This window comes from Leopardus geoffroyi, chromosome B4, assembly GCF_018350155.1.
Source record: "Leopardus geoffroyi isolate Oge1 chromosome B4, O.geoffroyi_Oge1_pat1.0, whole genome shotgun sequence".
Taxonomy (NCBI): domain Eukaryota; kingdom Metazoa; phylum Chordata; class Mammalia; order Carnivora; family Felidae; genus Leopardus; species Leopardus geoffroyi.
In genome coordinates, this window is record NC_059341.1 from 59,624,616 (window position 1) to 59,646,775 (window position 22,160).

Here is a 22,160-nt window from a genome sequence, read left to right on the forward strand (position 1 = left end):
GATGGAGAACCATCTATCATGCCAATGGTCAACAGAAGAAAGCTGGAGTAGCCATACTTATATCAGACAATCTAGACTTTAAAATAAAGACTGTATCAAGAGATGAAGAAGGGCATTATGTCATAATCAAAGGGTCTATCCACCAAGAAGTCCTAATAATTGTAAACATTTATGCACCAAATGTGGTAGAACCCAAATACATAAATCAATTAATCACAAATATAGAGAAACTGATTGATAGTAATACCATAATAGTAGAAGACTTCAACACCACACTTACAACAATGGACAGATCATCTAATCAAAAAATCAACAAGCAAACAATGACTTTGAGAGACACACTGGACCAGAACGACTTAACAGATATATTCATAACATTTCATCCTAAAGCAGCAGAATATACATTCTTCTCCAGTGCACATGGAACGTTCTCCAGAATAGACCATATACTGGGACATAAATCAGCCCTCAACAAGTACAAAAAGATCAAGATCATACCGTGCATATTTTCAGACCACAACGCTAAGAAAATCGGTATGAACCACAAGAAAAAAATTGGAAATGTAACAAATACTTGGAGACTGAAGAATATGCTACCAAAGAATGAATGGGCTAACCAAGAAGTTAAAGAGGAAATTTAAAAGTACATGGAAGGGGCGCCTGGGTGGCGCAGTCGGTTGAGCATCCGACTTCAGCCAGGTCACGATCTCGCGGTCCGTGAGTTCGAGCCCCGCGTCGGGCTCTGGGCTGATGGCTCAGAGCCTGGAGCCTGTTTCTGATTCTGTGTCTCCCTCTCTCTCTGCCCCTCCCCTGTTCATGCTCTGTCTCTCTCTGTCCCAAAAATAAATAAACGTTGGAAAAAAAAAAAATTAAAAAAAAAAAAAAAAGTACATGGAAGCCAATGAAAATGATAACACCACAACCCAAAACCTCTGGGACACAGCAAAGGCAGTCATAAGAGGAAAGTATATAGCAATCCCAGCCTTCCTAAAGAGGGAAGAAAGATCTCAGATACACAACCTACTCTTATGCCTTAAGGAGCTGGAAAAAGAACAGCAAATAAAACCCTAAACCAGCAGAAGACAGGAAATAATAAAGATTAGAGCAGAAATTAATGCTATCAAAACCAAAAAAACAGTAGGACAGATCACTGAAACCAGAAGCTGGTTCTTTGAAAGAATTAACAAAATTGATAAACCACTAGTCAGTTTGATCAAAAATAAAAAGGAAAGAACCCAAATAAATAAAATCAAGAGTGAAAGAGGAAAGATCACAACCAACAGAGCAGAAATAAAAGCAATAATAAGAGAATATTATGCGCAATTACATGCCAATAAAATGGGCAATGTGGAAGAAATGGACAAATTCCTAGAAACATACACACTACCAAACCTGAAACAGGAAGAAATAGAAAATTTGAACAGACCTATAACCAGTAAGGAAATCGAATTAGTAATCAAAAATCTCCCAAAAAACAAGAGTCCAGGGCCAGATGGCTTTCCAGGGGAATTCTACCAAACATTTAAGGAAGAGTTAACACCTATTGTCTTGAAGCTGTTCCAAAAAATAGAAATGGAAGGAAAACTTCCAAACTCTTCCTATGAAGCCAGCATTACCTTGATTCCAAAACCAGACAGAGACCCCACTAAAAAGGAGAACTATAGACCAATTTCCCTGATGAACATGGATGCAAAAATCCTCAACAAGATATTAGCCAACCGGATCCCACAAGACATTAAAAAAATTATTCACCACGACCAAGTGGGATTTATACCTGGGATGCAGGGCTGGTTCAATATTCTCAAAACAATTAATGTGATTCATCACATCAATAAAAGAAAGGACAAGAATCATATGATCCTCTCAATAGATGCAGAGAGCATTTGACAAAATACAGCATCCTTTCTTGATAAAAACACTCAAGAAAGTAGGGATAGAAGGAGCATACCTTGAGATCATAAAAGCAATATATGAACGACCCAACGCTAATATCATCCTCATTGGGGAAAAACTGAGAGCTTTCTCCCTAATGTCAGGAATAAGGCAAGGATGTCCACTCTCACCACTGTTATTCAACATAATATTGGAAGTCTTAGCCTCTGCAATCAGACAACAGAAAGAAATAAAAGGCATCGAACTCGGCCAGGAGGAGGTCAAACTTTCACTCTTTGCAGAGGACATGATACTTTATATGGAAAACCCTAAAGGTTCCACACACACACACACACACACACACACACACACACACAAAAGCTGCTAGAACTGATTCATGAATTCAGAAGTTTCAGGATATAAAATCAACACACAGAAATCGGTTGCATTCCTATACACCAATAATGAAGCAACAGAAAGAGAAATCAAGGAATCAATCCCATTTACAATTACACCAAAACCCATAAAATACCTAGGAATGAATCTAACCAAAGAGGTGAAAAATCTATACACTGAAAACTATAGAAAGCTTATAAAAGAAATTGAAGAAGACACAAAAAAATGGAAAAAGATTCCATGCTCATGGATTGGAAGAACAGATATTGTTAAAACGTCAATACTACCCAAAGCAATCTACATATTCAATGCAATCCCTATCAAAATAACACCAGCATTCTTCACAGAGCTAGAACAAATAATCCTAAAATTTGTATGGAACCAGAAAAGACCCTGAAGAGCCAAAGCAATCTTGAAAAGGAAAACCAAAGCAGGAGGCATCACAATTCCAGACTTCAAGCTATACTACAAGGCTGTAATCATCAAGACAGTATGGTACTGGCACAAAAACAGACACTCAGATCAATGGAACAGAATAGAGAACCCAGAAATGGACCTACAAACATATGGCCAACTAATCTTTGACAAAGCAGGAAAGATTACCCAATGGAATAAAGACAGTCTCTTCAGCAAGTGGCGCTGGGAAAACTGGACAGCGACATGCAGAAGAATGAACCTGGATCACTTTCTTACACTATACACAAAAAGAAACTCAAAATGGATGAAAGACCTCAATGTAAGACAGGAAGCCATCAAAATCCTTGAGGAGAAAGCAGGCAAAAACCTCTTTGATCTTGGCCGCAGCAACTTCTTACTCAACATGTCTCCAGAGGCAAGGGAAACAAGAGCAAAAGTGAACTATTGGGACCTCATCAAAATAAAAACTTCTGCACAGTGAAGGAATCAATCAGCAAAACTAAAAGGCAACTGATAGAGTGGGAGAAGATATTTGCAAATTACATATCATATAAAGGGTTAGTATCCAAAATCTATAAAGAACTTATCAAACTCAACACCCAACAAACAAATAAACCAGTGAAGAAATGGGCAAAAGACATGAATAGGCACTTCTCCAAAGAAGACATCCAGATGGCCAACTGACACATGAAAAAATGCTCAGCATCACTCATCATCTGGGAAATACAAATCAAAACCACAATGAGATACCAACTCACACCTGTCAGAATAGCTAACATGAACAACTCAGGCAACAACAGATGTTGGCGAGGATGCAGAGAAAGAGGATCTCTTTTGCATTGCTGGTGCAGCCACTCTGGAAAATAGTATGGAGGTTCCTCAAAAGACTAAAAATAGAAATACCCTATGACCCAGCAATTGCACTACTAGGTATTTATCCAAGGAATACAGGTATGCTGTTTCGAAGGGACACATGCCCCCCAATGTTTATAGCTGCACTATCAAAAATAGCCAAAGTATGGAAAGAGCCCAAATGTCTGTCGATGGATGAATGGATAAAGAAGTGGTATATATATACAATGGAGTATTTCTTGGCAATCAAAAAGAATGAAATCTTGCCATTTGCAACTACGTGGATGGAATTGGAGGTTATTATGCTAAGTGAAATTAATCAGTCAGAGAAAAACAAATATCATATGACTTCACAAGGACTTTAAGAGACAAAATAGATGAACATAAGGGAAGGGAAACAAAAATAATATAAAAACAGGGAGGGGGACAAAACATAAGAGACTCATAAATATGGAGAACAAACAGAGGGTTACTGGAGGGGTTGTGGGAGGGGGAATGGGCTAAATGGGTAAGGGGCACTAAGGAATCTACACCTGAAATCATTGTTGCACTATATGCTAATTTGGATGTGAATTATAAAAAAATAAAATAAAGAAAACAAAAGAAAAGAAGAGAAAAAAGAAAAGAAAAGAAAAAAGAAAAGAAAAGAAAAGAAAAGAAAAAAGAAAAGAAAAGAAAAGATGCGGTTATACATACAATGGAATACTACTTTGCATTGAGAAAGAATGATATCTGGCCATTTGTAGCAACCTGGATGGAACTGGAGAGTATTATGCTAAGTGAAATAAGTCAGGCAGAGAAAGACAGATACCATATGTTTTCACTCATATGTTGATGCTGAGAAACTTAACAGAAGACCAGGAGGGAGTGGAAGGGGAAAAAAAGTTACAGAGAGGGAAGGAGGCAAACCATAAGAGACTCTTAAATACTGAGAATGGACTGAGGGTTGATGGGGAGTGGGGGAGAGGGGAAAGTGGGTGATGGGCATTAAGGAGGGCACCTGTTGGGATGAGCACTGTGTGTTTTATGGAAACCAATTTGACAACAAATTATATATAAAAAAACACATTTGTTTTAAAAAAGAATTAACTGAAGCATAGAAACTATAACAATGTTCTAAAGGTTATCAAATATAATGAGTTTGATCCTGAGATGCCCATGTGCCATCCAAGAGCACAAACATCCAAATACCCAGCACAATGAATGTGTAGAGCGAGGGGATGGGTGGAATTTGGAAATACAAATTCAATGGATGCTGGTTAAATCAGGAGAATGAACAGAGAAAGAAGAGAAGGGCCTGAGGACAGCACCCTGGAAAATACACATGTAAGGGGCTATATAAATGGGAAATATTTGGAACAGCCATTTTTGGAAATAAGTGGGAGAAAAGGCCAGGGAAAAGTATTGAGATTATTATTATTTTTTAATTTTTTTTACTGTTTATTTATTTTTAGAGAGAGAGGCAGAGCACGAGCAGAGGAGGGAGAGAGAGAGAGACAGGGAGACATAGAATCCGAAGCAGGCTCCAGGCTCTGAGCTGTCAGCACAGAGCCTGATGTGGGGCTCAAACCCATGAACTGTGAGATCATGACCTGAGCCAAAGTCGGACACCCAACAGACTAAGCCACCCAGGTGTCCCAAGTATTGAGATTATTAAATGGCATTGAGCTTGGCCTGAAATGGAAAATTTACTTCTGTAGGGGTTCTATCCATAGGGCTGTATGAGTTTACATAGCAATTTTAGGAAGTTTTCTGGGCATATAAGTCAGAGGGAAGCAATGTCAAAAGATTTGAAGGCACACATTTTTTCTGTTGTAAAAACAATAAAAGTACATTTTGGGAAATAGGAAAAATCTTCACATTTCCACCATCTACACAGCTCATGCCTTGATTAGTTTATTGCCTTCTATATGATGTACATAATTGCAACCATGGTTTACATATAATCACCTATATTTTTATTTTCTTTCTTTCTTTTTTAATGTTTATTTATTTTTGAGAGAGAGAGAGAGCACAAAGAGGGGAGGGGCAAAGCAAGGGGGACAGAGGATCCGAAGCGAGCTCTGTGCTGATGGCAGTGAGTCTGATGTGGGAATCTAACTTACGAAGCTGAACTACAAGATCATGACCTGAGCCAAAGTTGGAAGCCCAACCAAGTGAGCCACACAGGTCCCGCTATCCTTTCATTTTAATTAAACATTATAATATAAGCATTTTCCATGTTGTAGAATAACTATTATAATTAATCAATGGGTTCATAATAAGTGATTCAAATAACAATTTTGGAATACTCTGGATCACAGATCAAGATCCTCATTTTTGTGAAACTAAAGAGGAGGATTGCAAAACATCAACTAAATTACCAGGAATAAAGAGGGAAATGACTCATTTTTGTCTTACTGTTAGAGACCCAGGGTATTCTGATTTCTCGTTTTGATGGTGCAACCATCACTCTTCCCTTTTGCCAACTGCATTCCTCAACCATTTGAAATTGGGAATATTAACATAAGTTTGTTCAGTGTACAGATCAAGGTCTGTAAGTGCAAGAGTTATATTAGATGGCTCTTCCTCCACCCTCAGAACCAGGCCTTCTTTTTACAAGTGTATTGAGAAGATACTCGATATATTCTTTTTTTTTTTTTTTCCAACGTTTATTTATTTTTGGGACAGAGAGAGACAGAGCATGAACGGGGGAGGGGCAGAGAGAGAGGGAGACACAGAATCGGAAACAGGCTCCAGGCTCTGAGCCATCAGCCCAGAGCCTGACGCGGGGCTCGAACTCATGGACCGCGAGATCGTGACCTGGCTGAAGTCGGACGCTTAACCGACTGAGCCACCCAGGCGCCCCGATATATTCTTATCCTACATACAAGATAAGAAAGTTATAAAATTTCATTTGTTCTCATTTCTCTACCCTCTTGTTTTCTCCTGGTTGGAAAAGATTGGTTTTTAAGTCTGTTGAAAGACTAGATGATTTAGTGCAGTAAGAATTTATTTTACCTTTTTGCTGAACCCCTGAAGTCTTCCCTGGCAAGGATGGATCCAAAGACACATGAAGAAAAATTCTCATTGTTCAAGTTAGAATTAAAGATGTGCTAAAATTGGCAAAAATCAAAATATATACTAAGAATCCTGAGCCTGTATTTATGATGGTGAGTACTGTGTTAATGGGTCTTTAGAAACATGGTCTTGATCTATCATCTGGAGTATCCCCAAATTGAAAATAATTATAACTGTAATTACATAAAATTTGTATTATATAAAAGCTATGTTGCAACATCAAAAATGCTTCCATTATAATGCTAAATTATACTGTTAAATTAAAATAATCAATGATCATATGTAAACTATGGTTGCAATTATGTACATCATGTGGAAGGCAATACACCAATCCAGACATGAGTTGTGTAGATGGTGGGAATATGAGGATTCTCCACCTCTATTTTCCAAAATGTAGTTGTACTGCTTTTACAATGGAATGAAAATTCGTCTATGCTTGGCACAGCTAGGAAATATGTAAAGCACATTCAATAGATATGATCCTGTACCACGAGAGTTTATAAGTCTTTTCTACTCTAATGACCTCCAGATCTGCTCTACTTCGAAAATCAAGCCCTGAACCCTGTCACTCACTGTCTGGAACAGCTAAGACTCTGAAATCTTAAATCCTGTATTCCATCCTCAGACCACAGTGGTCTGTCTTTCTAGCTTTTTTCACGTCTTTACCACGATACCAGCTTTTCAACATCATTGAGACCTCTAGCTCTCTCAGTCTCACTTTATTACTGGAAGACCCCATTTCTCCTCCCTTCACCTTGCCAGATCCTTGACTCTTCAATTCCATCCTGGATGACTGATACTCTTTTCATATTCCTTTGTCTAAATTCCAAGGCATATATATTTTCCCCCACAGATGCATTATACTGGAAAAACATCTAATCTTACAGGTCTGAACCCCAATCAGGAGGCAACTTTGACCACTACATAGGCAGACATTGGTAACTACCTCCTCCATATCCTTCTTCTTTACTAGAATCTGATTTTCTTTTGCATACTATATGCATAGCCTAAGATTACTCTCTTAAAAATAGAGCTAACTCTTTTTAGATGTAAATGAGATATACTCAGTAGTCATCTGCATAGGTGTTCCAGAAAGCTCTTTAAAGGAAGCTGACTCTTTTGGAAGATGTGCTCCTTTGGGCCTTTCTCATTTCTTCCCTCTTCATGCCTTTAACCTGAGATATAATGGCTGGAGCTTCAGCAGAAGTTTTACAACCATGAGGAAACCTGCATGCTAGGGATAGTGGAACAGAAACCTAGAAGGAGCTTGGGCACATTTTATTGTATAATTATGTATAATTATTGTATTGTATAATTGTGTTGTATAATTATGTATTGTATAATTATAACATGGACTTTTTTACATGAAAGAAAATAAACCTCTATTTTTTGAAGTCATTGCTATCAGGTAATTGTTACTAACTTGGCAATTCCTAATAAATACACTTTCATTCATTCACTCATTACCATGTATTTGCTGCCTGCTTATTTTAACATCAACCTTATGTTAGAATATAGGTAACAACAGAAAAAATATAAGAATAGTTTTATAGTAAAAATATATCTCTATTTCATCTATTTAAGGAAAGACAGATATATCTTAAAAATTAAGATTAACTTCATGGCAATATAGGATATATAATGTATAGTATATACATTAAAAATGTAGGCAATAAGTACTGAGGATTTTCAAAGATGACAGAGGTGATCTGTGAGCTGCAGTGGTTGAGAAAGAAAGTGATGAGACTTGAGTTGAGCCCCCACCCCCCCAAAAAAGGATGGGGATTGGGTTAAAGCATTTCTCCTCATGCTACAAGAAAAATTATGAGCAATGGATCAGAAAGGAAAGCAAAAACCATAAATTCAGGAGGTACTAAAGACCAGTGGCTGGCTGGACTGATTCTGCTGTGAGTCCTTAAGTAAGATAGTCAGCCTCTCTCTCTGTTCTGGAACTTTCCCTCCTTCAAAAACACCACATATTTATAGCAGGCTTGGGGATTGTTGGTTGAACTCTGTACAACACTCTCAGTGGCACAGGAGTTTTATGATAGTAGAATATTGACCTTTCCTCATAAGGTTATAAGAATATAAGAATAACAAATTATGTGGGATTAATATTTCATAGCCCTTCGTCTTCATGTCTTAAATGGTCAGCCAATGCCTATGGTGCTTGTGCTGAATGAAATAACTCTTCGTGGTATACTTTATCAGGTCCTCCCTGATGTGGTAGGAACTGCCTGTGGCTTCATTTTTCTCAGTGAGTGTGCCTTACTGTTTTTGTCCTGTTGTGCTGTATTGGCTAATGTATCATGTTGTCACTAAAGGTTTCGTTGTAATACTTTACCAAATGTCATAACCAGAATACATTCCTCTTCCTATAATCACAGTTCAGAAAGCTACACTGGCAATTCAGTCCCTTAAGTTACCTATAGGCAGTATTTAACCATCTATGCACCACTGATATAAGAAAATCACTCAGTGCAGTAAAAACCAATACATTTCTATTTCCCCATTTTCTCCCCAGTACAGATCCTAACATGCCTCTCAGCCTCCAGTTAACTGGCCCTTCTCCTCTGTACTTTCTTTTCTCATGAATCAGTTCCTGTTTCTCCAAGTCTTTAATGATATTAAATGGTGTTTCTCAGATTTCTTCTACAGTCATTTAGTATTTCAGCATAAAGCTAATCTTTCAGTAATTCAATGCTTTGACTAAAGGCCTTACCCTGCACAAACACTCTTAACTTGTTTTTATTTTGACCAACTGATTTCATTTTCTAAAGCCTGGTGCTGTTTAAGAAAAAAAAAATATCACAAGATGTCTTCTGGGCATGTGAGAGACCAAACTTATAAAACGTGGGAGAAAGGCTGGTGGGAGGCTTTTGGGAGATGGGAGAGAACAGATCTTTATCCATTCCTGTTCCAAGATAAGGACTGATGTCCTCACACTTATTTTGTTTCTGCTCCAGACCTGGGAGCACATAGCAAAGATTAGGGTTCTTCTCTAATTGGAAGCCAGTAAAGGCAACCATTTTCACTATGAGAACAATCATTTAGGCAATGGCATTCGCTTCACATGGCCCCTATCAAAAACAAGCATGAAGAGTCTTAAGTCCATAGATAAGTTTACCAGCTTCAATGTTAAGTATAAAGGGAAAATCCTATAAATGATATTTAAAGGCAAACCTTTTTGACTTTGGACTACTACAATATGCAATTGTACACTGCATATTCCCACTCAAGATCTTAAAACAAATGAAAAGTTAACTATTATATGGTAATCAAAGCCCATAACAGCTGTGAGAGAAAATTCTCCACTTTCTACCAGGAAGATTAGAGGCTGTATCTAACAAGGCAAAAACCAGTTATTAATGTTTTCGAGTTAAATAAAGACTTTGTGTTATTGGGGATGTGTAAGCAATTAACTCTTGCATCACACACAGGATACATAAAGTGGATTGTGGGAGTTAACTCCTGCCATCACACACAGGATACATAAAGCGGATTGTAGGAGAAGTGTGGGTAGGGGCCTAAGTAGAGCTCTATTTATCCACACCCAAACTCAGTTCTTGCCTTGCAGGGAAACATCTATCCCAAGATACCCTAAATGAGATTCAAGATACTTCAAACCCCTTTTCACAGAGAATCAGTGTGGATTGAGGATCTAGACAGAGTGTTTCAAATACTTGCTCTATCACTTACTGGCTGTGGATCATGAGCAATTCACATAAACTCATTGAGCAACAATTTCCCATTCTGTAAAACAGTATCATTTCTACTGTGTGGGGTTATTGGGATATTTAGCAATAGAAGGCTTTTAATACCTGGTAGATATTGCTATAAATATAACATATCTTCATGTTTTTCCTAAAACACACACAAGTGTATGCACATACACAGTGGGGTGAGGGGGAGAAGAGAAGAGGGAGGAGAAAATGGGGCAATGATTCTATGTCATTGAGAAAGAGGAGGCCTATAGAAATATGCTTTAATTACTTTATCATTTCACCATTCTAGGAATAATCTAAAGCTCACCTGAGCTATGGATTTTACTTCTAGAGTTAGCTTCCATTCAGAGAAATATATCACTTTAATTTCCCAGAGAATGGGCAAGAAATTTTCTTGGAGAGGGAAAGGGAAAGATTGCCCATTAGCCATATCCTCCCAGAGAGGCTAAATATTCTAATCCACCTGGATGAGCCACCCTGCAAATTTTGCAAGAATTTTGGTAATCCAGCCATGGAAAGGAGTAGGATATGTGAGGGGAAGGAGGGTGGGGGTAGTGAACCTTCTCTTCCTCATTCCTGCTTGCCACTCACAACCGTGTGTGTGTGTGTGTGTGTGTGTGTGTGCGCGCGCGTGCGATTTTCCACAACAGTATCTGTCTTTCCAAGGCAGAGGAACAAAGCAAGGACTTCCTTTCTTAAAATACTATCTTCAGCGCCTGCCATTTCACCAAGACTCTGAGAGTCTATAGTGGATACATAGAGAGCTGCCCAGATCCCCCTGCAGGCTGAGCCTCTCATCCCCTCTGCCACTGGGAGAACTGCCTCCTGACAACTCACAGCTGACTCTTTCCCCAGGAATTGCCCTCAAAGGGAGCTTCTTCCTTGTTCTCCTGTGGGAGCCCATAACCAGCGACTACTTGACCTGGGGGTATAAACACCCTGTGCCTTCTCCTTAACTGAGAAAAGGCCAATCCAGTTCTGGAACTCTGCAAGGGATCTGCTGAGACCTCTGTTGAAGCTGCATCATAACTGAAGTCTTCTTCTGTCTACTCTGAATGGATGCTGGCTCTTCCCTTTTCCCTCACTCCCTAATAGGTGTTACTGAGAGTTCTCCCCAGTTCACTTTGGCATGCAAATCTCTATCTCAGAGCCTATGTCAGTGAAACTCAGCCTACAAAAGTGGCCTTCAACAATATTGGGCAGAGTATGGTAGAACCATGCTGCTGGCAAGATTCATGACCATCCACTAATCACATGCACAGCTGCCAGGGAGGCAGCATGCTGTGAGTATCTGCTCACTAAAGGCTGACTGGAGACCTGCATTTATCATAGAAGCAGTCTAGTGGAGGAATTAAGCACCTGGCGTCTCAAGCCAACTTCTCAGGTGGAATCTCACCTCTTTGCCACTTGATGGTTATAGGTCCTTGGACAAAGTCCTTAATCTCTGTGTAGCTTAGCATCTGTCCTTTATAATAGTACCTACCTCATATACATATGTGTGTATATACATATATATACATACATATATATAAATATAAATATACATATATGTATATACATATATCTATATAAATACACACACATATATAGTAGCTACTTAATAAATTTGTTGGGAGGATTAATGGAGTCAACACATGTAAAGAGCTTAAATTAGTCCTGGAAGATGGTATACACTCAGTAAAACATAAAACATAACACATCTGGATAACTCATATGTGTATCTGTATTTAAGAACATCCAGGTTAGGGGCGCCTGGGTGGCTCAGTCGGTTAAGTGTCTGACTCTTGGTTTTTGGCTCAAGTCATGATCTCACAGTTTCGTGAGTTTGAGCCCCATGTCAGCCTCTGCACCGACAGCCTGGAGGCTGCTTGGGGTTCTCTCTCCCTCTCTGCCCCTCTAGCCAACTCTCTACCCAATTTGTGCTGTCTCTCTTTCAAAATAAATTTAAAAAAACATAAGTAAACTTAAAAATAAAAAATAACATCCAGGTTATCAGAGTACTTGAATCCATTGCATATTTTTATCTCCATTATTTAAGATACTAAATTCCTTGAGGGCAAAGATAATGTACTTAATGATTAAATAAATACTAATCCACAGTTCATACATTTGTACATATCTATGTATTTGTAAAAGCATGTGTGCATATAAAGTATGACTATGTGTCAACCTGCCTCTCTAAAACTCTACGTATGCAAGGATACCATATAAAGAGAATCAGAGATGTAATGACGCTAGGCAAAGGAGCTAGAAAGAACAGAGGCACTGAGCTCTCCATTGTGCACTCCACTGGTCTGCACTCTCCCCTTAAGCTCTGATCCCTTACTTTGAGAAGGATTCTTAGCAAACAAAGGAACACATTAGAGAACAGGAGCTAGGTCTTGACCTAAATAGTTCTGGCTCCCATCTATGGAGACAAAGGGTTAGTCTGCATATTTGATGCTTGCAATTGTGATGATTTGTAAGATAGTAACTGATATGTTATCATCATGCAAGGGTTGAAACAGATTGAAGGCAGGACTGTAGGGAATCTAAGGGCAATCTGAGTTTACTGTAGGATGCAAAAGAGAAACCTGGTCCCAGCTCTTGAAAAAATGATTGCATGCTTTCCAAGTGTTTCTGCATTGTGTGATTCTGGGCTACATGTGCATAGAAAGAAGAATGGGGTGATAAAATGCCAGTCATTGTCCACTTCAAAAAATTCAGAATCCATCCCAGGGCAAGCTGAAAACTGGCCTGGAAAATAGCAACGGCAGGAGCATTGTTATCAAATACAAGGAACAATAACAATAATGAGCATTAGGAGGCTGTTTACAGGTTACAAAGTATTTTCAAACACAACATTTTCCATCTTCATCATGGAAAACCACCAAAGGAGTAGGTGTGTTTGATATTACCGCTACCTGCAAATGAGGGGACTTAAATTGGTTCAGAGAACTTCCCCAGGTCACACACCTGAGCCAGGACTGATGTGCAATTGTCACTCCAAGCCCTGGGCACATTTCCCTCACTCCAACAGTACCTCAGTTTGATGCTCTCTGCTGAGCTATTTCATCATAGATCATTGAGTATGTAAGGTAAGGAGTGAAGTCAGAAACGTGAACCACTTATACAGATATAGTATTTCTCCCACCCAGAACAAGGCCAGTCACTCAGTACCAGAGATTTTTTTTGTGCACTGAAGACCAAATGTGAGAGTTTTTTTAGAGACTACCTGATTTAACCCATGGAACTAGAAAGCATTTTAGCATGTACGTATAGAACGTTTGTGTTCTCATACTTAATAAATCCAGCCTTTGTTTCCTATGAGACCAAAACCACTCTGAGACCAAGTTCCTACCTCAAGAACTTTGTAAGAAGTACACAGACCTCTTCACATATGAAGGTGAAGGAATTTGGAGTAAGGGGTAGGGCAACTGAATAGTGATCCCCTTAGAATTCTGGGCAGGAAAACACGAATTTTTTATCACCTGTAATTGTCATGATGAATTCAAGCTCCTTGTGTCCCACCCTATCCCATGAACATTCACTATTTTTAACTGCCTGACCTATGCATGGATCTATCTGAAGAAGCACCCATGACAGCAATTTTCAAGTATGAGTTTTTAAATGTAAAAATCATAAATGTACAAGTTGCTGAAAAAAAGCTAAAAGAAACTCTAGAAAGGATTGTTAGGCTTACCTAAATGTTCAGGTGTATGAGGCCTAAACCAAAGAAAAAGCAAAGCTTTCATATTCCATGAAGGAAATGTGGATTAAAACACTGCTTGTTTAATATTCTACTTAGTTTTCTCGAGCCTGTAAAGTCATTTTCATTTCTTAAACTTATTACCAAAGACCAGAGAGAGGATTAAACGTGAATTTGTTAATAGGTTATACTTAAAGCTTAAATGTGTGATATATGATTGGGGAAAGTATATATTTGGTTGCTGCTATGTGGATCTCACATTTGTTCCAGTTTGATTTGTGAGAGGCTATTCTTAAGTTGCTCTACTTATTAGCTATTCTGATCTCTAGGGTGTCCATTTATGGCATGCCAGAGGGGAACATAACATTAAGAGCAGATTTTTCTTAGAGCAAAGTGGGAAATCTCCATGAACTTTTTAAATGGAACTTTGAATGCACTCCAATCTGGAACACATAATTATTTCATGCTGACTAAAATCAAGAAGAAGTAAATATGGGACTATACTCACAGATGTAATTACAAATTGCAACCTGTGCTTCATCACTGCCATCGACTCAAAGATACTCTTTGCTGGATTTCTTAAAATGATGACTCCTTATTTCTGTAACTTAATGGAATCTTGAGTATAATGTAACACTAGGTCATTTCTAGGCAATTTATGGTGCCCGGTGACACTTGTTGGAACTGGAGGAACATTTCTAATGACAAACTGTATTCACAAGCACACACAAATTTTTTTTTATCTTCTTTTTCCTCCTTTTCTATTTATTTAATAATTCCTTTTTAAAAAAGAATAGGAATAGTCTACAATAACTCCTGAATTCCTTTTCATAAGTGTTACTTAAACTTATCATTTTATAAATACAGCTTGAATTATTTTTACCTAAATGTGTGATAACCCCATGTTTGTCAGAAAGAAGCTCATTTGCCACTTTCCTGTCCATTAGCCTCTGAGGTACTGCCTCATATTTTCTATGTGTACCTGGCATCTTTCCATCTAGAAAAATGTCATATCATTTATAAATTTGAAGTTTTCAGTCATCTATAAAAATTTTAAATACACCCAATTCTAGTATTCATCCCAGGTACTCATTATTTGTACTTCTATATTATTTATAAATATTTTTTTAATTCTTCTTTTGTTTTAGATCTCCAAGCTAGTCATTTATCCATGTCAGAATTTGTTCTTCAATCCCCTGATAACTTCCTCAAAATTTTGCTCTGGCCAAATGTTTATTTGTATCCTTAGAGGAAAATAAACCTTTTCCCCAATAAATTATGCTTCTTGGGCACTTAATGAGTCTCTGTTTAATCTTGGTTTCCAACAGCTTTCCAGGTATAGAAATGAAACATTCTAGGCTGTTGTATACATTTCTGTGGTCCTTCCACTGGATGGAGGCCATTATGGAAGACTATCAAAAGTGTTCTAGCATAGTCCTGCAACTGCTATACAGTCCTTACCCTTTAATATTTACATCAAATGTTATCTCCTCTGTGAAGTTTTCTATGACTCACCCTATTCCTATCATCCTGCTTGCATGAACAAAACCAAATATATTTGGGAATCAGTGAGTAGGAACACTTTTTCCTCAAAGTCCAGAGGGATATAAAACTGGTTGGATGAGTTCATAGAGACATTTTAAGGCAAACAGGTAGAATAATAGGAGAATTTTCGTTAAACAATATTGACCACCTATCTAAAGCACAGTGGCTTTAGATAGAATATGGACCCAGCTAACTGAATACAAATACAATTTTTTTTAACATATAGGGCTATTCATGTACTCCATTTCTTCGTCAGTGAGCTTTTGTGGCTTGGGTCTCTTTAGGAATTTGTCAATTTCATATCAGTTTTTATAATATACTTTTCTTATCCTTTATTTTTTTAATGTTTGTTTATTTTTGAGAGAGAGAGACAGAGGGCAAGCTAGGGAGGGGCAGAGAGAGAGAGGGAGAAACAGAATCTGAAGCAGGCTCTGCTGAAAGCACAAAGCCCAACACGGGGCTCGAACTCACAGACCACCAGATCATGACCTGAGCCAAAGTTGGATGCTTAACCGACTGAGCCACCCAGGTACCCCTCTTCTTATCCTTTAAATGCTGGTACTGAAGGAAACCACATAAGGATAGACTCATTGAATGTGTAAGAAACAATTTAATTTGTTGGATCTGCAGAGAGGTTCCCTTTTGCTTTATAATATTGGTTATCCATGTTTTCTCCTTTTTCTTTTTTTTCCTGCCCAGTCTGGATAAAGTTTTACCAATTTTATTAAGCTTTCAAAAAAAGGTTTTTTTTTAATTTCATTGATTTTTCTCCATTGTTTTTCCGTGTACTCTTTCAGTCATTTCTACTCTTATCTCCATCATTTCCTTCCTTCTGCTTATTTTGAGCTAAACTTGCTCTTCTTTTTCAAGTTTTTTTAAGATCATTGATTTGAGACCTTTCTTCTTGTCTAATATAAGCACTTAACGTTATAAGTTTGTCTCTAAACACTGTTTTGGCTTCATCCCACAAGTTTTTATGTTGTATATTCATTTTCACTCAGTTCAAAATATTTGATAAATTTTCTTGTGATTTCTTCTCTCACCCATAGATTATTTAGAATGTATTATTCAAATTTCAGATTTTCCAGATAAAATTTGTGATTGATTTGTTGCTTAATTCCTGCTCTCCATCTGGTCCTGAGTTTGAAGTTGTGACTTTGATCTCACTGTCTGGGCTATGATGATAGGTTCCCTACTAGGATTTGATCCCTGAAATGTGCCCTCCAACTTCATACCCTATCCTCTTGCCCTTCAGTACTCTTCATGGGACTCATCTGGATGTGTCTGACTATCTTCTATCTGATGTAATAGAGGGATAATAAACAATGGTAGATTTGATAGGAAATCAAATACAGATCAGTTAAAAAAACTACCAAAGTGCATTAAGGATTTGAAATAATTTAGATTAATAATACACACAGAGTAAACTTCTCCAGAAATAGTCACTGAGGAATAGGGCACTGAAAATATATAATAAGGTTTTACTCAAATTTAAGAATTAACAGGGTTGGTAAGATCAAGGTATAGAGGACTTTCAATTATTAGTAGGACTCTTCTTTGAAATAACCCTACAATTCTTTCCAAATTATCTTCCCATTTTTCCCCATTGTCTTCCCAGTGCAGATATATAATGATTATGTGAATTAAATATTCTATTTGATACCAGAGTTACAACAGAGAATATTACCATGTTGAGCAAAAGTGTAATCCCTATTCTTCTTCAATGACTATAATCACAATTATATAGAGAGGCAATTCCTTTAATATTGGTGATAATATAGTCCAGTCTATTTTCTAACTTTTCAAAACTTAAATTCATGTCAATAATGTTTCAGGTGTGAGAATTATAACAAGGAGAATTTTTTATTAAAAGTGACCTTGTTTTTAAAAGATATATACTGAAATATATGTAGATAAAATGATATTTTTATAAAAATCTAAATGTAATTATTTATTTATTGGAAGAGATTATACTGGGAAAAATTTTCAATTAATCTCAAATGAAAAGTACAGGAAGAAAAACAGCTGAATTATATAGGATCTCGTGTCTATATCCCCTCCATATAAAGTCTTCAGACAGACATCTCACACAATGATACACAAACAAATCAATTCATAAACACATCCCTTAATCTGAAGAAAGTCATGATTGATATTCATGGAAGCCAGGCCCTACAAAATATATCCTCTAAATGGTATGGAACAAATTACCAACAACCAAAGGAGATGCTTAAACAGGCAATTAAAACGTGAGGATGCTACTTAATCTGATTATAGACAAAGCTGGGGCCTACCTTAGGTTGATCCCCTCTGTGCTTCCTAACTCATAATTCCCCTTCTAAGATAGCCTGAAAGAAGAGAAAATAAAGCAGCTTTGACTAATAAATTGGGTTATGTCTATATGTACAAACAAAAAGGGCGACTTCTCAGCTGAATTTTATCTCTCTATACTCAGGAGGCACAGGATCCTTACTCACTTGTAAAATATTTACAATTGTATATTTATATTACAATAATATTACAATAATAAATAATAATAAATATTACAATAATATTTATCTTTAATACTGTGCATTTATTAATCTAGATATAGCACTAACTATATTTATAGGGTTTAAATTATCATAATTCATATCTGTAGAATTTGATGAAAAAAACTACAAAGACACCAGGTATTTCCATCAATACTTTAATGGTAATTGATTTTTTAAATCACCAAGTTAACTTGCAATGCTGCTGAAGGCAAACAATCAATTTTCCCACTGTTTTAAGTTATTTGTCATTTTGGGAAATGAAAAATAATTTTCTTGTAAAAAATTAAAACATACAATTTGCTTTTGGGATTAATGTTGTGACATTGTGTGGTATCACTAATTTAAGAGGATTAATTAAATTTTGCTAAAAGTCTTTGGATATTAGATTTTTAAAAATGTTTTATAATCATAAAATATATCTTAGACATAAAATCAGATTCCAATCTATAATCAGTACGGCTTAGGAAATTTGGCTGAACAATTAGGAAAAGGCAAGCAACAGGGGAAAAGAAAACAAATGGAAGGTTAGGGGGTGAGGTTTTAATTTTTAGAAAGGATAAAAACCAGTCCAATAGTCAAAACTTGTGGTTATTTATTATAAACATAGTGGAGAGATTGAATTAAAAAAATCTTGCCTCGCTAGCCATCTGTCCACACTCTGTTTACTGCTGCTGCTCTGAGGAAAATAACTACATCCTGGGTTGAACCCAGGAGTACTGGGTTCATTATTATTAACATTCTCACTAATGTGCCTTAGTCGATCTTTCTGCAGTCTAGAAAAATATGATAAATAAAAGTCAGATGACAGAGTGTGGATTGATCAGATGTCATATTTATCATTTTGGGTTTTTTTAAGTTTATTTATTTTTGAGACGGAGACAGAGAGAACAAGCTGGGGAGGAACAGAGAGTGTGAGGGAGAATCTCAAGTAGGCTCTGCACTTTTAGTGAAGAGCCCTACACAGAGCTCAAACTCACAAAACTGTGAGATCATGACCTTAGCTGAAATCAAGAGTTGCATGCTTAACTGACTGAGCCACCCAGGAACCCCCCATTCTGCAATTCCTAACACCCCAGAATTCCATTTCAGTCTCAACAGGAATTAAAGAATACTAACATTATACTGTTTCAGTTTTTAAAATGAAGCCTGAAATACCACGTAGAGCAATGGCTGGGGAAGAAAACAACAATAAAATTTGTTTTGTTTGGCAGTGACTGACAATAATATTATTGACCATGTCTGTCTATAAATACTATTGTATTGTGCAGCTCTTTCCCCTCAAGTATTATCTAGGTATGGAATTAGTTGATCAACTTGTTACCATGGATACTAAAAAATCTGACAAAGTGACCTAAATGTAGATTGTGGGTAAAACTGTATTGGTATTTGTTGCTTATTGGTATTTGTAACTCATGCTAGTGCTCTGTCCTTCCTCATTAGAAAGAACAGCCTTAGGGAAGGGGTCCAATGTCCCCAGAGATTCTTATCCCCGTGGGTCCTGCTCTCACCTTTTACCTTCCTTGGCTCCACAGCTCTCTCAAGGTTCTGAACTCGTGGATTCTACTATCTACTTGCACAGGAATTTAATGATACCACCACTGGTCCCAGCTGCTTGTCTCTGGGATACTTACATCTGATCTCTAGGGATTTAGTAGTTTCTCTCTTTATCTAAAATAAGTTTGGAGAATGTTTTATTTTGTCTTAGCTTAAAAAATGCTTAACCCAGAAAATTAGGAGGAAAACAATGAATTTAAAAACAAAACTTCAAATTCTTGTTCTACCTTTAACTCACTATGGATCTTGAGTAAGTTACTTCACTTTTAATCATTCATTCAACCAACAGTTACTGAGGAACTACCATGTCAAATAGGCTTAGGCAACAGTTATGCAAAGAAAAATAGTAAATAATTCTGTTCTCAAGGAGCTCACAATGGTAAACAGAAGATAGACATATACACCAATGTTTGCAAAGCTGGGTGACACAAATCACGATAGGAGGAAATTATGAAGTTCTTAGTGGGTCATCTAATCCAGACTGGGAAGCTCAGGGCAGGCTTCTAGGAGAAGAGTCTGAGGTGAGGTCTTAAGGATGAGTAGGAGACAACCAGTTCAAGCAGGAATGAGGTGAGAGAGGGAGTGCAAAAGAAGGAAAGAGTGCAATGTTAATGGCCTTAAAAAGAGGACCATTCTACATTCAGCCATTCTACTTGACCCACCATGAAAAAGTGTCATGATAATATAAATGCCATTAATTAGCTTTTAAAGCCAAACTTCAGATAAAAGTATTGTTGATGGTTTCAGCATGGAATAATTAATAACATTAAATGTCAACATTATTTAAGCATATAAAAGAAAATTATTACATCTAACCTAATTCCACTCCTTGGTACTTACACAAGACAAATGAAATCATATTTCCAACAGAAACCAGAATAAATATATTATTAGCAACTTTATTCATATTAGCTCAAACTGGAAACAACTCCAATGCCTATTAACAGTGAAATAGATAAGCAAATTATGTATATTTATACAATGTAATAATAATCAGTGATAAAAAGAAATCAACATTCAACAACATGGATGAATCTCAGACATTATACTGAGAGAAAAAGCCAGACATACACATAAAGGACAATACTGAGATTACATTTATGTGAAATTCTAGAAAGAAATCTACTCTGTGATAAAAAGATCAGATAAGTTTTTGCCTCTTGCAGGGGCAAGACACTGACTAGGAAGGAGCACAGGGGAAATTTATGGAGTGTTGAAAGTAATAGAGATGAGGGTCACATATGTGTATGCACTATTACAACTCATTGAATTGTGGTTTTCCTTTCTTGAGGGGTTGGCAGCAGGGTGGGAGGACCCTGTGCTTGCCTCATCCCACAAATGTGACTAGATGGCTATCAAATCATCTTAAGTGCCCCAGAGGTCAACCTGGAGACTGGCAGAACAGGCTCCACAGCTGAAGGTTGAGAGGAGGTCACATTGAGGAAGGTGGGAATTGTGGAGATGTGGTTTGAGAGAGAGACAGATAGTGGCCCCTATGGCGGGGAAGGAACAGAGGTCACAGAGTGGGGCGAGGGATGGGCTGGTACATGGTAGAGTGAATGGGGAAGACGGGTCCCTATAGCAATTGGCTTGGAAAGCAAGAGGGGCCAATGAGTTCTTGCAACTAGCAGGGCTTAAAGCCTGGAGTTTTTGAGGTCAGCAGGCTTGGCTGGGATAGAGCCTGGAGGGCATTGTGCCACTCTTGGAGAGAAGGCAGGGCAAAGAGTCCACAGACAATGCAGCATGGAAACAGCAATCAGAAGAGCACCTAGAGCACACAGTGGGAGGTTGTTTGCTCATCTCAGAGCATGTCCCAGAGAGGCAACATTCATGGAAAGACCCCTTTGGGGGGTTCCCCTTTGGGAACAAAGGAACTGGAAGGCTCCATTTCCCTTGCCAGTCCTTAGCATAAGCAGAGGACCACCTGTGGCAACCAGCTCAGCCCTGACATTGGCTACCTAATTTGCCTGCACCAACCACCTTCCCCCACAACTCCAATAAAACTGCCTTTCCCAGTCACACTTGCCTCAGTCCAAGCATGGTGGGGGCCCACCCCCAGAAGACTAGTACAAACCCTGCCAATACCACATCTCCCGACCCAGGAGTTTTGCAGGGCCTCAGATCCAGCAGCAGTGGCAACGGGTCTCATTCCACAAGCAGACCAGAGCACACCTAGTAAAAATGCACCACATTCAGGCCACTGACCAAACACTGCCTACAACAGGCAAAAAGAGCCTCTGAAGATGGCTGGTCTGAAAGATAAAGTGGCAGGATGAAACCACAGAGCACACACAACACACATTGGAAATACTCCCTGAAGTGCCAGGCCTTGGGGAACAGGGAACCCTATAGGAGCTCTTATTCATATGGTCATCACCTTCAAGAAGAGGAGATGTAGCTAACTTTACTAACACACAGAAATGGGCACAAGTACTTAGACAAAATGAGAAGACAGAGGAATTTGCCTCCCAAAAAAGAATAGGACAAGGCCACAGACAGAGATCTAAGCAAAACAGT

General features: G+C 37.9%; 1 protein-coding gene across 12 annotated transcripts in view; it reads right to left on the reverse strand.

Annotated features, from left to right (window-relative positions):
- The window catches only part of LMNTD1 (lamin tail domain containing 1), a 523,246-nt gene that overhangs the window by 466,250 nt on the left and 34,836 nt on the right, over nt 1–22,160 (reverse strand). The window contains exon 2 of one of the 12 annotated variants that reach the window (XM_045465468.1): nt 17,850–17,903. The exons of the other annotated variants lie outside the window; for them this stretch is intronic. The gene's annotated coding sequence lies outside the window, so the exon portion shown is untranslated. The remainder of the gene's footprint in view (nt 1–17,849; nt 17,904–22,160) is intronic. 12 annotated transcript variants of the gene reach the window in all.